The sequence below is a fragment of the Zingiber officinale genome, chromosome 8B (assembly GCF_018446385.1).
Source record: "Zingiber officinale cultivar Zhangliang chromosome 8B, Zo_v1.1, whole genome shotgun sequence".
NCBI lineage: Eukaryota > Viridiplantae > Streptophyta > Magnoliopsida > Zingiberales > Zingiberaceae > Zingiber > Zingiber officinale.
In genome coordinates, this window is record NC_056001.1 from 52,660,133 (window position 1) to 52,666,132 (window position 6,000).

At 41.2% G+C, this 6,000-nt stretch overlaps 1 pseudogene; it reads left to right on the forward strand.

Moving 5' to 3' along the window:
- The first annotated feature begins 2,280 nt into the window (after positions 1-2,280).
- LOC122013823 lies at positions 2,281-3,164 on the forward strand (annotated as a pseudogene).
- The last annotated feature ends 2,836 nt before the right edge of the window (positions 3,165-6,000 follow it).

The window sequence follows — 6,000 nt, forward strand, 5'->3', positions numbered from 1 at the left end:
GAGCATGCTCTCATGACTAATGGCCTCTCAGTCGGTATTCTAGACTCTCGTCTCAGCGCAAGTTATAAGCGAGCATGCTTTCACGACCAATGACCTTTGGGTCGGCGTTCTAGACTCTCACTCCAGTGCGAGTTATAAGTGAGCATGCTCTCACGACCAACGACCTCTCAGTCATCTTTCTAGACTCTTGCCCTAGCACGAGTTATAAGTGAGCATGCTCTCACGACCAACGACCTCTCGGTCGGCGTTCCAGACTCTCTCCCCAACACAAGTTATAAACGAGCATGCTCTCGCGACTAACGACCTCTCGGTCAGGCTACTGACTCCCACCCCGACACAAGGTATGAGCCAGCACTGCTATTGCAAACACTTGTCGACAACCTGAGCATTTGAATCGCCTTCATCTGTTCCAACATCGTTGGGCCAATGGCAATATTCTGACTCGCCACCTTCACTGGACCGATAGCAACATTGGGATAAGGATACAGGTTTCAGTCTTTGCAAAGATAATTAGCTACAAGCCAGTCCCTTGTATGTAGGTGGAGTCGTAAACGTACCAGGGTCTAGTCAGTCGAACTTGAGCCTCCTTCGACTAGACTTGGAGGGGAGGCTTGTGATACGGTGCATAAAGGTGGGGCTCGATGAGGCCAGATAGTCAATAGTCAAGGGGACGTGACAGTTAAAAGTGAAGGGGACGTAATACTAAGTTTGGGCTAGTCAATAGTCAAGGGGACGTGGTAGTCAAAAGTCTAGGGGACATGGTAGTTAACAGTTAGGAGAAAGAGGGAGTTAAATCGCCCTATGTCACTAGTCACATAATTCCTGGACGGTCGCCGTTAGGCCATACCCTCAGATCTGAGACATAAGACTAGGTTTGGACTAGCCCTAGGCCTACCGCTGACTGATCAGATCTTTCCAGTTCGGGCTATCTAGACAGACCTGATACGTTCACTAAGACAACTCTCGGTCGGTCTTTCAGCGATCAATTCATGAAAGATGGGTCCCTCGCCATAGTTTCAAATAAAATCCGGGCGGGTCGTCACTGCTCATCCTCCTCATCAAGACTAAATCCGGGTGGTACATTTGAATGATCATCTCGAGCTATCCATAGCTAAACCCAAGGGGGGACGGAAAGCGCTAAGCGACAACAATGTCAGGAAATCGTAACCTCCTGTCAGAGAATAATTGTCGTATGTTAGGGAATTATTCAATGATCTGCTATCACCTGCGAATGGAACCTTCCTTTCACTAATAGGAGGACACCGTACATCCTCTCTCACCCGACAGGCCTTGACACCTGACATTATCTGACAACGGGTAGACTATGAAGGTATGAAGCGTCATATAAAAAAGGAGGTTCTCTTTCTTAGCCAGGTACGCACACATACGCAATCATCTTGAACAGATCTTTTTCCAACGCACACTGTTCTTTTGGGGGAAAAAAAGACCTGACTTTAGCGTCGGAGGGCCTGCACCGGAGATTTCTTCCTTGGTTTTTGATCTCTAACGCTTCGGGTGATTGTCTGAGTGTGCGCAGAGTTCAGGTACTACCAATCCTCATACTAAGATCAGGAAGTTCCACGTGGGGGGTTTATTTTTCAGACGTGCATACATCTGGTGCGTCAAATTCACTTCTTTATCAATGCTAATATCATCTTCAACGATCTCCATCTAACTCAAATTCTAAACAGGATAAGATACTAATTTAGAATAGCAAATAAAATTTATCCATATTTGGAAGGCTAAAAAGATGTAACAGGAGCTCAAATCAAAATAAGTCTTTAATAAAAAAACGTACTTTCTTATTTATTTATCAATTACAAATTTACATTTAATTATTATTTTTTAAACTACATTTTAAACGTTAGATATTTACTTTAAAGCTCCATGATTATTTAATTTCAAAGCTTTTTAATATCCGTTTTTTTTATCGTATTATAAAAAGTTTTTTTTGTAAAATAGTTTATTCACCTCTCAATTGCAGCTAGATTTGGCGCCAGATTAATACTTAAAGTCCTGATTAAGCTCGTTTAGCATCATTAATTAATTACATATATATATCCTAATAATTCGCTTCGCAGTAACTAATTCTGTTTAGTGTGTTTATTATCTGGCGATTTTCTCTCTTTGATTTCCATTTAATTTCCTGCTCTATTTAAACTCCCCCTCCCTTTCCATTTTAATTTCCACTCCAACTCGATCGAAACCTAATTAACATCTCCTCGATCTCCAGCTTCCACTACTTTCGTATTTCTAATATCATCAAACACACTCATCATCATGGCTGTCGCAGTCGTCAACAATAACGATATGCCAATTTCCTCTTCCGCCGCCAGCGCCAGCAGAGTCGAGGTTCGCTCCGTGTGGGCTCATAACCTCGACGAGGAGTTCGCCCTTATCCGCTCTGCCGTCCTGTTCCACCCCTTCGTCGCATTGGACACTGAGTATCCTGGTGTCGTCGTCGCTTCCAAAAATCCCTACTGCACCCTCACCCTCCCCCAGCGCTACGAATTGATCCGCGCCAACGTCGAGGCCCTCCGCATCGTCCAGGTCGGTCTCACCCTCTCCGACGCCGCCGGCAACCTCCCATGTGCCATCTACAACGACGGCACGTGTGTGAGTTACGTGTGGGAATTTAATTTCCGTGACTTCGACATCAGCCGCGACTGTTACGCCCCTTCCTCCGTCGAGCTGCTCAAGGCTAATGGCATCGACTTCCAAAAGAATCAAGTATGGGGCATCGACTCTTGCAGATTCGCCCAGCACTTGGCCACCTCCGGCTTGCTTTCCTTTGGCATTTTTCTCCCGTCTCCTGGGTTACCTTCCAAGGCGCCTATGATTTCGCCTTCCTAGTCAAGATGCTGACATGCGACTGCAAATTACCAAAGACCGTTCGTGAGTTCTTGCACCTCGTTCACTTCTTTTTCGGCAAAAGGGTGTTCGATGTGAAGCACCTTTGCAAGCATTGTCCTGGGCTTTACGGAGGATTGGAGCGGGTGGCCTCTACCGTCCGAGTTGAGCGAGCAGTGGGCTCTCGACATCAGTCCGGCTCCGATAGCTTATTAACATGGCAGGTGTTCTACCAAATCGCCTCTCGTGTGAATCCACAACTCATCCATCGTCCAGAACACATGGGAACACTCTTTGACCTCCAACTGCAATAGTATGTATAGTAATTAATCCAGCTAGCGGTGGCTTTTGGGTTCTGCATTAGAGTTCATGGTTTATCACAGTTGATAGTGATTCAGGATTAACTTAATTTGTCCACAAGATTAATTGTCCATTGCTTCATCGTATCTTTTTGTATTTAAGTACAGATTACATGTTGCTGCATAAATTGCCAATATTAATTCTTTGGATCATGAGTCGTACTTGTTGTTTTGCTTTGCCTTAAATATAATCATCCCCTGATGTAGTGTTCTGGATCATACTCTGTTCAAATTCTGAACGATACTCAAATGCATGCTACGTACACTGCATGATTGATTAACTTTACACAATATAGTTGGGAGCATAGTGGAAGATGTATGTTTTATCTACAATGCAAAATGGCTCATTCTTTACCATTGAAATGAAAAAGGTACGTAATGAGACAAGGGCGCATCTGATATAGGCCCTCAAATCCTCAATTATCCTTTCTATTCCTATCCCTACTTATGAAAAATCTGAACAGACTTTTGGAAGATGACACCTATAACAATAAGTTGCTTGGACTGGGGGATGAGTAATTTTGTGCACATAACTATTAGATATGCCAAGCCTCCACTAGAAGTGTTGGCGCCGGAGCAACGATGTCCAAATCCAACACAGGCACAAAGACGATAAATGAAGAGTTCCGTTAACCATAGCTTACAAGATGGGAAGCGCATTATCCATACCTTATATTTATTTACTTGGAGCTAGGAAATAGAACATAATGAAATAGTTTAAGTGAACATAATGAAATACCAATACGATAGAAAATAGAAGAGGCATGCATAAAGATTAACGGTTGATTATGAAGTTACATACTTCTTACAAGCACTGTGTCGGAGCTCAAGACTATAAATAATCATGTGCAACTCTTTCAGTGGGAGGAGCCGAAGCTCTAAACTACAAATAATGAGACAACTCTTTCAGATTGAGAAGTCGAAGCTCTAAATTACAAATAATCACACAGCTCTTTTAGAGGGCAAAGTTGATGCTCTAAACTATAAATAATCACGTAACTCTTTCTCTAAATTATAAATAATCACACAACTCTTTTAGAGGGAAGAGTTGAAACTCTAAACTATAAGCAGTTTCACAGCTCTTTTATAGGAAGAACTAAACCCCAAGATTACAAATAATCATGCAATTCTCATATAGCAGTGCCAAAGCTCTATAATAAAAGTGCTACATTTATTATCTTGACAATTTATTGTCAATGAATGATAATGCACCTCTTTCAAAATGCAAAGTCCAAAACTCTAAACATAACGGCTGCATCTATTATTTTGTTAATTAATATCGGTGCTAGTGTACTCCTAGAGCACAAAGTTGAATGTTGATATAATTAGTTTCTATATGTGTTGTGAATTGTAAGAATTTTTGCAAATGTGTTGTGAGACTATATGAATGACCTATATTCAGGGTGTTGGATAGTTTTTTCACTTAGGTGAAGTCTCAATCAAGAAATATGTATTTTATAGTTATAGTCAATGAGTCAATCGATTGAGAGTCATAAATAATCAACTGGTCTAATGAGTTGACTCTAGAATTGACTCTAGATCTTTTTTATGTTGTCCATTGAATGATAATTCAGTCGATAGATGTAAAGTCAATTGACTAAGTGGTCAACTAGAGTCATTTCTCTTGTGATCATAAAGGCTTTATTTTGAGATGAGTTGACTTGTTCTTGAAAAAATAATCCAATATTAGGATAGTTTATGGAGCAATCAATTAAGAATTTATTTGGATAAACATAATATTTTTATTTGAGGGAGAGTTAAATTTTAGTTAATTGAGTTAAAATTTTCAAATTCATATTTTAACCCATTTAAATAGAATATATTCAAAATAGTCAATTTTGTAAATTGGAATCGATTAAGAACAATTAGAGTCAACTATTGAATCCATTGAATTTCTAATTATATGATTGTTATCTTATTTAGATAAGTGTTGGATTTGACTAATGTGGACAACAATTGATTGAAAAATATTGAATAGTATTGTGTAAATAGTGGATGAAACTGTTGTGAGGTAGGTCTTTCATGATTGAAATCCAATAATCTATAGATGTTGATGGAGACAATTGATACTGATACGGTGCATAAAGATAAGGTCCGATAAAACCAAATAGTCAATAGTCAAGGGGACATGACAGTTAAAAGTTAAGGAGATGTAACAGTCAATAGTCAAGAAGACGTGGCAGTCAATAGTCAAGGAGACATGACAGTCAAAAGTCATGGGGACGTGGAAGTCAACAGTCGGGAAAAAGAGGGAGTTAAACCGCCTCACATTACTAATCGCATAATTCCTGGTCGGTCACTGTCAGGTCAGGCCCTTAGATCTAAGACATAAGACTAAGTTTGGACTAGCCCTAGGCCTTCCCCCGACTGATCAGATTTTCCCAGCTCGGGTTGTGTAGACAGACCTGGTACTTTCACTAAGACAACTCTCGACCGACCTTTCAGTGATCAATTCGTGAAAAATGGGTCCCTCGCCACAGTTTCAGATAAAACTCGGGCGGGTCGTCGCAGCTCATTCTCCTCATCAAGACTCAAGCCTGGTGGTACATCTGAACGGTCGCCCCGAGCTGTCCGTAGCTATACCCGGGCGGGATGGAAAGCGCTAAGCGACAACAATATTATAGAATCGTAACATTTTATTAGAGAATAACTGTCATATGTTAGGGAATATTCCAATGGTCAGTTGTCACCTATGAATGGAACCTTCCTTCCACCAATAGGAGGCCGCCATACATCCTCTCTCATCCGACAAGCCCTGACACTCGATATTCTTTGACAACAGGCAGGCTCT